Raw genomic sequence first — 12,545 nt, forward strand, 5'->3', positions numbered from 1 at the left:
AACGGCAGAGGTTCTCCATGACCCAGTGAGTGGTGAGGCACCTGAGTTTGTGGGCGGAGACAGATTCAATCAGGGATTTGGTAAGACACTCAGACATTGACCTGTCCATCTGATTGTTAACTCAGACAGATAGAAAGAAATATGCACATTTAGACAGCACCTTTGATGATCTGGGGCAATGAGACACGCTTCCAAACCAATGATTTCAACCACAAATCTCTGAAAACACAGACACAAAGCTTTCTACTTGTAACAGCTTGTCTCTGAGCCTCCGCTTTCCTTGAGAAAAGCGCTTTGAGCTGGTCAGCCTTTCCTGGTGAGTATAACCGCTATGGTCCTGTAAGATCCGTGACAGAACCTTTATTTTCCTCTTCCTTGTGAGTGATGAAAGTAGCAGAAACAGTTCCTGACCTGTGAGGGGTTTTGGTTGGAGTATTTACATTTACAAATCCATTCCCACCCTATCATACAGTGTGAAATTGATGTAAAACTGAAGGAAATGATTGAATGAGCACCCACAGAATCATAAAGGAAGCATATGTATCTGAGTTAAATGACCTGGCATGAGGAAAACATGACAACAATCACAACTAGTTAGAATCACAGAATCCCGTGGGTGCAGAAAGACTCTATTCGTCCCATCGAGTCTCCAGTGACCTGCTTACCCACGCTACCACAATAACCACACATTAACCATGGCTAGCCCAACCCACCTAAATTGCACACTGCGACCATGTTAGCATGCCTAATCCAGTAACGTTACACATATGTGGGAGGGTCACAAATTACATCCAAATGCTAGGAATTGTGGATGAAGGCTCACAAATACTTGACTCTGACACAAATGCTCTGTTTTTCAAAATAAAATCTGGGGGACACTGCAACCGGAAAAAATTCTGATTATCTCAGGAGGAAGAGAATTCAAAACTCACGCCATTCACCCAGGGGGTGCAGTGAAAGTTACAGAGGTCTGGGAACCATCAGAAATGAAACAGGTTGTGAGCAAGGTGGGGGTGAGACAAGGATATAAAGACAGTCTGTCACATGGGGGAAGGCAGGAGAGATTAAATGGCAGAAATGGTCGTCCCTCAAGGCCACGGGGAATGGAGTTCGAGCTGGGAAAGAAACAAGGAAACAAGGTGTCCAGCTGCCAGAGTAACATGTTAAAAACAGATTATAAAAGCATAGAGGGCACAGTTCAGTCTGAAATTGTTGCTCTCAATGGTGAGTACAAAAAGCTGTAAAGCCTGGGGAGTTCTATTACAGCTAACACATACCCAGGATTGGCCAAGTGTGCTGTAAATATCTGATATTTCTTTTTTCTGACATTTGTAGTTCAAGTCTGATGGCGCTAGTAACTTTTCAATTTGTACTGGAGTTTAATATTCTGGAGAAATGTCAAATAAATCACATTGATCATATTCTGCAGATCTTAGTCTATTACCCTGCATGTTCCAGCATTTCAGTTACATCCATGTCCTGCCGGTGGGACAGGACACACAGGGATGGTGACGATGGTGTCTAGGGCATTGTAAGCTATGATTCTGTGCGTATGACTGTGTCAGCTTGTTACTTGACTAGACTGCATTCCAAATCACCCAATAAGATGTTAGCAGGTTGAGATTCTACAGTTGGAGCTCCTCTGCTCGCCAGTTCCTTTCCTTTCTGCTTTTTCAGAATTTCTTACTCTCTCACTCTCCCCTTTGCAGACTCTGACACCAGTGTCTCAACCTTGAATCATGACAATTTTTTAAAAAATGTATCTACAAGAAAACCAATGGAGGAAAATATACTATTCTTGCATCAACTGCATTTTTAAACAAAAACAATCCTGCTCAATAGACACTGTCTCATTTTTTTCCTTCAATTCAATCAATCAATATTTTGTCCCTCAGTTTACCGATCTTCATAAATATCCAATCAATTTCAGAGGAACATGCTGATAAAGTATTGAACCAATTTATCTGTTTAGGTTTTAGCATTAGTTATCAAGTCATTACCATTACAATAATTGCATAATAATTGGCCTGGGTAACAAGTGTACGGAGGTTCACGACTTAATTTATTGACTTTTTGAAAAATGGTGCAATATATCCTTTTTTCAGGATTTTAACAGTAACTGTTAATGCATTTGAATGACAATAATTATAGTATGCTTTAGTTTAGTCTTGCTAACAACTACATTGAAGTTTATATTTGAACTTAATCCAATCTTCCCTAGTACCTATACAGTAATATAAAAATCCATTTTATTTCCAATCAACACACCTACAAAAGAATCCATTATTTCTGATGCAATGCGCACTGTCAAAAATATGACTTTTGCTCATTTGAATGATCTGTGTAATTCCAGCTTTATAAATTTAGAAAATCCTGATTACTTTTCCCTGCAATAATTCCGTTCATTTCTGCAGATAGCACAGTCAAATAACAAGATGAAATTTATCATTATTCTTAAGTATGGTAATAGAATTTTGAAAATCTATGTGTTGTTAATATAAAATAATTGTTAATTTCAATCCATAGAATATAGAACTGTACAGCACAGTACAGGCCCTTTGGTCACGATGTTGTTCCGACCTTTTATCCAACTCTAAGATCAAACTAACCAACATGCCCTTCATTTACTATCATCCATGTGCCTATCCAAGAGTCGCGTAGATGTCCCTGATGAAACTGAATCTTCTCCCACCACTGGCAGTGCATTCCACACACTCACTACTATCTATAAAGAAACTATCTCTGACATCTCCGCACAACTTCCCCCATTCATCTTAAAATTATGCCACTTTGTAGGGAAAAGTCTTTCATTATCCACTCTATCTATGCCTCTCATCAACTTACCCAAAGCTATCAAGTAAACTATCATCCTCATTCATTGCAATGACCAAAGCCCCAGCTCTGTCAACCTTTAGTCATAAGACATGCCTTCCAGTCCAGACAACATTTTGATAAATCTCATCTGCACTTTTTCTAAAGCTTCCACATCCTATGTCTTATGAGGTGATCAGAACAGAACACAATATTCCAAGTATAGTCTCATCAGGGATCCATAGAGCTGCAGCATAACCTCGTGGCTCTTAAACTCAACCTCCCCATTAATGAAAGCCAACACGCTATGCACTGTCTTAATAGCCCTATCACCTTAGATGTCAGCTATGAGGGATGTATGGACATGCACCCCACGATCCCTCTGTTTCTTCACATTGTCAAGAATCCTGTATTTAATCTGAAAAATGTGCATTCAAATTTGAAATTCCAAAATGAATAATTTCACATTTTCCGAGGTTGAACTCCACCTGCCACTTCTCAGCCCACCTCTGCATCCTGTCAATGTCCTCGAGCAACCTACAAAAGCCCTCCACACTATCCACAACTCCACCAACCCTCGTGTCATTGGCAAACTTCCTAACCCACCCTTCCACTTCCTCATCCAAGTCATTTGTAAAAATCACAAAGAGCAGAGGTCCCACAACTGATCCCTTCAGAACACCATTGGTCACCGTGCTCCAAGCTGAAAACTATCCATTTAATCTCACCCTGTCCTCTATGGGTCAACCAATTTATTATCTAACCAGGCAGGTTTCCCTATATCCCATGTCTCATTACTTTCTGAATGAGCCTACAGTGGAGAACCTTATCAAACATCTTGCTAACATCCTTATACACCACATCCACTATTCTGTCCTCACCAATGTGTTTGCCACAACCTCAAATAATTCAATGAGGCTTGTGAGGCATAATCTGCCGCTCACAAAGCCATGTTGACCATCTCTAATTAATCTATGCTTTTCCAAATAATCATAAATCCTGTCTCTCAGAATTCTCTCCAAGAATTTGCCCACAACTGATGTAAGACTGACTCATCGATGATTCCCAGGATCATCTCAATTGCCTTTCTTCAATAAGGGAATAACTTTTGCCAACCTTCAATCATCTTTTATGACTCGAGTGGACAGTGAGGATGCAAAGATCATTGACAAAACACAGTAATCAATTGCCTCCCTTCCCATAACAACATAGGTTATATCCTTTCTGGCCCAGGGCACTTATCTATCCCCATGATTTTTAAATATTTTCAGCACATTCTCTGTCTGAACATCGACCTGTTCCACCATATCAACCTGTTTCACGTTGTCCTAACAAGGAACAAGGTCCCACTCACTTGTGAATACTGAAGCAAAGTACTCAGTAAAGACCTCCCCTACCTGCTCAGACTCCTGGCACAAGTGTGCTTCACTATAAGGGGTATAAATGTGGAATTATGTCTCAGCACTGAATTAATGTAAAGATATTGCAGTGTACAATCACTCGACTACTTTGAATATTGAACGGTATTTTAACTGAGAAAACACAGTTAAATTGATTTGATTATGTTTCACTTCATGCTAACATTTATTGTATTTAGAACCACAATAAGAGTTTCCTTTTTACATATATGAAACTTACTTAAAATTCATCGCACGTTTATGTGAAGAAAATAGAATTAGCATCTGTTTGTTCCTTCCTTTATCAATGACTGTTCATTTTGAAATTGTGGAAGTTGTACGTTGTTGACAGGAAGGGAACTTGTCTTCGGCTGAATTTTCATTTTGAATGACTGATGCATTTTTAAAATTAAAGTACAATGATCATGCAGTTTTGTCAATTTGTCTTTCAAAGAATTGTCACGAGATTCTCTTTATTTAAGACTATCATTCATTTATTCTATTGTTAGTGTAAAATATTGTTTAATTTCCAGTCCATTGCACACAGAAACTACCTAATTAATTCCCATTCAAATTACTACAATAAACAGCTGATTAGTTTTCATTTTGCGTAACCATATTAAACATAATATTGTAGTCCTGCCGTCCTGAGTGGGAACATTACGAAAGGAGACTGTGGAGCTGTGGCAGTGTCTCTATTACTAAACCCGAGGGAAGGTTTCAAATCAAACCTTCACCACAAATATATCAAGAGCTGCTCTGAATGTTGATTGGAGAGTACCTAAGCACAGATTGAACTGCTTTTCAATCCAACATTAGATCTGCTTTTATCTATTATATCAATAATCACAAAATCTGATACTTATTTGTGTCAGGTTACCAAGAAATATGTGTTGGAAAATTCGCTCTAGCCACTTTGCTTTTACAAAAGACTTACATCTGTCCCTGTTTTCTCTGACTGGAAGAAATCTGAAGAGGATTTTCACTTTTACGAAGAAAAGGGGAGGTGTTTCCCATATAAATTAATGCTTCTTCGACGAACGCCTTTTCAGTTTATGTAAGGTTTCATAATAACGCTTTACTTTTGGACAGTGGGGAGATCTGTATCTAATTCTGTCGCTTATAAATTCCTGGAGAATATTTGAAAATGTTGCAGAATTAAAGATTACCATGTCTAAGTAATGAGATTGATCTTTTATTGCTGCAAAGGGGCAAGTCCAAAAAAATTGAAACACATTAAACATTATTCTGTCGTTGTATAAGTTGAAAATAAAGTTGATATCTTCTTCAGTAAACTAACAAATGCTACCACGTATTACTTGTCAGTCAGCTGATTACCTACTTTGTTACTAAATGTTGTGATTCATCTATATATTACTCTGTCCTTTGATCAAAGTGAATTTGTAATTGTTGTTCAGTTTATGAATTGTCAGAAATTTGTTTTTATTTTTCCATTCACCTGTTCATTTTGACCGTAAGATTGAAATGCTTTGGAAATATTGGAGTTTGTTCATTTAAAAATAAGGTTTGCACATCTCACTTCTTGTATTATGATTCAAGTATGTTTTCTGGTGGAATTCTAGGAAATATCAAACATTTGTTGGCTTCAAATAAGGTCTTTAACACCCAGTTACCAATCTGTTGTTAATGTTTCAGCTGTTACATTGACATTGATTAGGTACTCATTCAGAGAGATCAACTGACAATTATAAACTTGCAGGATTATTGAATTGAGAAAAAGATACAGACGTGGAAACATTTTTTAGAAGGAATTGCTTTTTCATTCAAATGTGTAGGCTGTTCAAGAATTCTATATCGCCTTCCATTGGTTTTCTTGTCGAGAACGTAAATTTATAATTCATGTGAATTTTAATGTGTTCTGTATTTTGAAATTTGTATCAGATTTAAGAAGAAAAAGAGGACCAATTAACATCAAACGTTCCGTGAATAGAAAGCACAGTCAATTAAATTGACAGAGGTAACTTTTAGTATTGTCTCTGAATATTTAGTCAAATATTTCTAATGGCAAGAGCGTTGTACCGGTAAAGCACAGCAGGTCAGGCAGCATTCAAGGAGAAGCAGAATCGCTGTTTTGGGCATAAGCCCTTCATCAGGAATCTTTTCGATACTCCTGCTCTTTGAATGTGCCTGCACTTTTGCAACACCACAGCTTTCCTCACTTTCTCCAAATATGCTTAATGAACATGAACTGAAAATGTTAGAATCAGCAGCTGAACAATACCAAATAAACACATTTTTTGCAATATTTATAGTGAAAACCTGTTTGAGAACATGCATCAAATCAGATCGAACAACATCTCTTGCCGTAAGAACACTTGGCCCTTCATAATAAAGAATAACCATGCTTTGAACAACCAGTATGGTGTATAACGACTGAACTGAAATACCAGAGGACAACGATTGCATTTATTGAAGGGAATAATAACCTGATCCTTACTGTGATAGTTGGGATTGATCTCAGAAACAGTAAAATTTTACTGTGATTATTCCACTGAACAGTAATTAGATGGTCATGAAGATCTTTGTGCAGCTTTATGTACAGTGTTTTGTTTGAACATTGATTTCAGTAACATTGAGATATTTTACATATTGACAATTGACAGCTAAAGGTAAGTTTTTAATGCAACAGTTAAAAAAAAGGTCAGTTTTGTTTCACGAAACACAATTCTAAGTTTATACAATCCCTACTGTGTGGAAACAGGCCATTTGGCCCAACAAGTCGACACTGACGTTCCAAAGAATAATCCACTCAGCACCATTCTGCTCTCAGATTACTGGACACTTACCCCTGACTAATGCATATAACCTACACATCCCTGAACAGAACGTGCAGCTCAGCATGGTCAATTTACCTAACCTGCATATCTTTGGATTGTGGGAGAAAACCAGCAGGTGGCCCTGTGTATTGTTCCAAGACCATTATACCAAGTACCATCCCCAAAGGACTTAAGATGTATCTCTGAGCTGCGGTACTGTCTCTGATTATCGACATCCCACAATTTACTAAACTGCATGCATCAGCGTCTATTTCTTGCGGATTATCAGATGCAGGGACCGTTAATAATACATATGAAATTATATTTGACAAAATCCCAATACGAAGAGAGCTAGCATCATAACTCTAAGATCCCCAGCATTCTAAAAATTCTGCTGAAGTACAATAAAACTTAATACACAATCCTACAGAAATAATCCTGCGCTCGCGTCGCCACTGTATAATCAGTTACTCTAAGTCTCTTCAGCCTGAGTTTCAGCGGGTCTTCCGTTGATTCGGCTGTCCAGACTTCTTCCTCAACTGGAGATTTCACTGGCCCTTTGATCCGAGTGTAGTGAGTCCAGCCTTTCTTGCTGTCCTTATTGTCGTTTCGGTCATCAAAGGATCCTGATATGGCCCTTCCCAGTCCGGCTGCAATTTAGTCTCTGTCCATGATTTTACTAAGACCCAATCTCCCGGCCGGATGGGATGAACGGTGAATTCAAGGGGTGGAGTCTGTGCCAATAAACTCTGTTTCCTGAGGAAATTCCCAACCCTTTCATTATCTCCTGTAACACTTGAGAGGTAAAATGAGTTCCTTGGTCGAAATCTATATGGTTCACTAGCCCATATCGGGGAATTATGTGCTCCAATATTGTTTTACACACCACACTCGCAGTGGCAGTAGCCTCAACCCAACCAGATAGATGATCTACTATGACCAGTATATATTTTAGTCTTCCTGCTCTGGGTAGTTCAGTATAATCTTCTTGTATACTCTGGAAGAGTCTCAATCCCGGGTCTCTTCCTCCCGAGGTCTGTTTTCTCAAGACTTTCTTATTTATCTTTCTGCTTATGATACATCCCTCACATATGTGTTTAGCAATTATATATATTCCTTTACATCCATATTCCCTAAGAACTAAAAGATACGTTGCTTGTACTCCCCAATGGCTGACTTGATGTAGGACAGCCATAATTTCTCCCATCATCATTTTGTTTAACATTTCCCTTCCATCAGGTAACATCCAATGCCCATCTGCTGTTTTTTTCAGCCCCAAAATCTGTCAATTCTTTTTCAATTCTTTCAGTAAATATAAGAGCTTCCGGGGATCAGGAACAGGAGATATTCGGGAATGAATTACCACTCCTTGTGTGTCCAGGCCTGCTTCCTTAGCCACTTTATCGCCTAATCTTTTCCCCCTAACTTCTGGTTCATTTCCTTTCCGATGACCATTTACATGCACTACCGCTATTTCTCAGGGAAGTAATAGGGATTCCAAGACCCGTTTAATCAACTCCTCGTGTGCAAATTCCTTCCCCTGGCTATTGATCAGTCCTCTTTCCTGCCATATCTTTCCGAAAGTGCCAACACCAAATTCCAATTTAGAGTCTCTGTATGCTGCTCCCTCTTTATTTTCTAACGCCCTAAGGACACTTTCCAATGCATAGAGTTCGCAGATCTGAGCTGACCACCCATTTGGCAACCTTCCTGCCTCTACCACACCACCTTCCATCCCGTCTACAAGTACATACCCAGTATGTCTTTTCCCTTCAGTCACCCGGGATGATCCATCTATAAACAGTCAGGCTCCTGCATGAAGCGGAACATTTCTCAGGAACAGGAAGACCTTAGTTTGGTATTCTATAACATCAAGGCAGTCGTGCCCTGGATTCTAAGGATATTCTCCTTCCCCTTTCCAAAGAAAGGCAGCTGGATTTAAAGAATAATGCGTGACCAACACTAGATCATCCTTTCCTACTAATATTGCCTCATATTTCAGAACCCGCGAATCTGTCAACCATCACCCAGCTTTTTGGTTTAGGATCGTTCTCACTTGGTGTGGAGTGCTTACTAGTGTAAGCACCCAAGTGTAAGCTTCCTGCTTTCCTCCACCAACTGTGCAGTGGCAGCCACGGCCTGCACACACTCAGGCCACCCCCGGGATACTGGATCCAACAGCATTGAAAGATATGCTACTGGCTGTTTCATTACTCCCCACCTCTGGGTTAATACTCCCAAACCGCGCTCTTCATATATGGTAGCAAAGAGATGGAAAGGTTTATCTAGAGAAGGTAAGGCTGACCCAGGGGCATGGATCAGATCTCTTTTAAATTCTTAAATAGTTCTTCTTCCTCTTCTTCCCAACTCAGACTCAGCGTGTTATGAATAGCGCCATAATACTCCCCCTCTGTTTTTATCTATATCTTTAATCAGTTAGACTCGAAACGTTCCTTTCAACGATCGATCACTGTTCTTCTGGATACTCACAGACCTTTGGAGTCAGGGTTATGTGCTGCTGATTAACTGCTACGAACCTTATGCCAAATGCATTTGAATTGTAATCTATCAGTGGGGCTCTTTCTGCTCCCGAACGACGCAGTTGCTTTGGTGTCAGCAACAGCTCGTCAATTGCACGTAATGCTCAATGACTCATGTTGCTTATGAAATCTTCGTTTGACAGCATATTTAGCAAGTTATCTGGCCTTCCTGCAGAGTTTGTCAGCGACAGGTCAGCTGCGAAAATGATTGCTTCAGACAGCATGCTACATCATCCTACATTTGTAAATGGAAAAGGTGCAAACGTTTACAGGCTGAACACTCGCTCACTATTTCGCCTGGCGCGTCAGAGGCTGGGAGCTGATCTGACGGAGGTTTTTCAATAATGAGGGGAATGAATCGGGTAAATAGACAAGTTCCTTTCGCTCAGGTGGGGCAGTTCAGAACTAGACGGTATAAATCTGGTGTGGGAGGGTGAGAATTCGAAAGGCAGTGAGGGGAACGGCTGCACGCAGAGGGTGGTGTGTTTCTGGAATAAGTTACCAGACGAGCTGGTGATGGATGGTATAATTCCAATACTGTTAAAGAATCTGGGCGTGTACTTGAATAGGAAAGGTTTAGAGAGAAATGGGTCAAGTGCATGCAATCGCGGCTGGATCAGTTGAGGATATCTGTTCGGAATGGACGAGTGTGACCGAAGACTGTGTTTTCAGTGCTGTCCATATCTTATTGCTCTATGGTAGTGCAGGTGAAATGATAAAAAAGATAAATTTTAAAAAAAGAAGTAAAATTGTCTGAAGTTGTTGAATTCAAACAACTTCAGGTAATTTTATTTCAATTATTTTATTTAACTTTTTTAGTTGTGTTTTTTTTTCACTGTTCTGTACCTCTTATTTCTTGACTGTCTCTCTTTCTCTCGCTCCCCACTCTCTCAATACCTTTTTGCTCTCCTCCTCCCGCTTTGCTACCCTTCTCCCCTGTTTTCCATTTTGTCTCTGCTTCACCCATCCCTCACATATTTTGTCACGTAGCGCTGGCTTCAGCCTGGGTCATTCACGCCTCTTAATCTCCCTTTAATCTCTCCATGCACTGTCATTATCACCTTTGCATGTGGAGCCTTGACTCACCTTCTCTCAGCGTGTTATAAATAGCTCCATAATACTCCCCCTTTGTTTTTATCTTTATCTTTAATCAGTTAGACTGGAAACGTCAGCTCTTTTCTCACCTTGCAGATGGTGCCAGACCTGCTGAGATTTTCCAAAATTTTCTCTTTTGGTTTCAGATTCCAGCATCCGCAGTAATTTGCTTTTATTAATGGCTCTATGATATTGCTGGTGATATGATAACTCCAGCGTCGATGCATGAGAGGTGAGCAAGCGAACGAATTGCCTCTGGAAGTCGTGTGACGAGTATGAACAGAGATCCAGGAAAATAACACGAACGAATCTTTGATTGAATTGAAGCGTGAACTCTGGTTCTCCTCCGAGACGGTGCCAGGTCTGCCTAATACTGCACTTATTTCATGTTTTGCATTTGTTGGTGAAAACAACTGAAACAGGTTGACTTGCTGCAGACAACGGCCACCAGTCATCAAGGGTACGGCGATCAAGTCGTGCGTCTAACCCTGTCAAATGTTTTATTGCGCAAATGGCGCTTCCAGCTTGGTGGAGCACGTTGTTTGGAAACACAGCAACCACACAAGCGCTGCATGTGGTCAGTGTGGGGATCGAACCCACGACTTTGGCGTTATTAGCACCACGCTCTAACCAGCTGAGCTAACCGACCAACACTGGCGGCCCAGCCAAAGCAAATGCCTATATTGCCGGTGCTCACAATCACGGCTGCTCTGCATTTTCTGCTTCTCATCGATCGCACGATAGTCTGAAGTATTTCCTTTCGTTGCAAAGCTTTTCAACAAAAAAACATTTACTTTTCCGAGCGCGCATACTCGAGTTAACCATTTGCTCTGATATCTAAAATTAAGCACAATGTCCGGACGCATGTAATTTCAATCGCAACGCCACCAGCTCAGCTGCAGCTTGTCACGTTGACAAATTTCGTCGGGAGAACCGTACCTTCAACGATCGCTCACTGTTCTTCTGGACACTCACAGACCTTTGGAATCAGGGTTACGTGCTGCTGATTAACTGCTACGAACTTTATGCCAAATGCATTTGAATTGTAATCTATCAGTGGGGTTCTTTCTGCTCCCGAACGACTCAGTTTCTTCGGTGTCTGCAAGTTAAGGGCTCAACACGCTCCACTTGTGCCACTCAGCTGTCAAAGAGAGATGCAGTGTAAATCGCTATGATCGTATAAAAGGGGACAATCATTCCCCTGAGCAGGAGCACACTCAACCTCGTAATTTTCTGTGCCTCTATTCCATCATAGAAGGACAGCACGCTCACCGATTGCATCACTGGAGCCAGAGAGTAACTGCGCAGTTTTTCCCATCTCCATTTCCGGTTGGAGATGAGCGGCTGTGCCGATGTTAAGCTGAAATGCTATTGAAGCATACCTTTCCACAATATCCTGTACTGTCCCCCGAGTCTTTGATGTTTTGTCGGAATCGATCAATCTAATTTTTCAACATTCTCATTCCAGTCATCTCCACAGCCTCTGAAGACATGGATCTGAAAGATTCAGCTCATTCTCAGTTCCCACATGTCTGTCACTGTTCACTGAGTACTGATATTGTACATGTGCTATTCTTCCGAACATTTCCTCTGCTAGTATACTTATTGCTGCTTGCAAGCATCCTGTTCTGTGGTTACTGTGATCGTGGTTGTCGGTATTTTGCATAGTGACCACAGCAATCTCGATTTGAAACCAAATCACAGCCCTAAGTTTTCTCTCCGTTGTCCTTTTTGTGACACATGCTAAGAAATTAATTGTTTTACCTTCAAATTCCGCTCTCTTACATCTCTGCGTTTCATATATCAGGGTTCAAACACACCCGTTGTCAGAGATTCCGGTCTTTCCCACGATCATTAAACCTCCTTTCTGTCCCTCCTCCCATTTCTCTGAGGCAATGCCCAATCTATCACTCTCTTTCACATTC

General features: G+C 40.5%; 1 non-coding gene across 1 annotated transcript; it reads right to left on the reverse strand.

Moving 5' to 3' along the window:
* Positions 1-11,195: 11,195 nt before the first annotated feature.
* Positions 11,196-11,269, reverse strand: trnai-aau (transfer RNA isoleucine (anticodon AAU)). The gene has a single exon. It is a non-coding gene; the product is annotated as a tRNA-Ile (tRNA).
* Positions 11,270-12,545: the final 1,276 nt, after the last annotated feature.

This window comes from Chiloscyllium punctatum, unplaced genomic scaffold (genome assembly GCF_047496795.1).
Source record: "Chiloscyllium punctatum isolate Juve2018m unplaced genomic scaffold, sChiPun1.3 scaffold_230, whole genome shotgun sequence".
NCBI classification, from domain to species: Eukaryota; Metazoa; Chordata; class Chondrichthyes; order Orectolobiformes; family Hemiscylliidae; genus Chiloscyllium; species Chiloscyllium punctatum.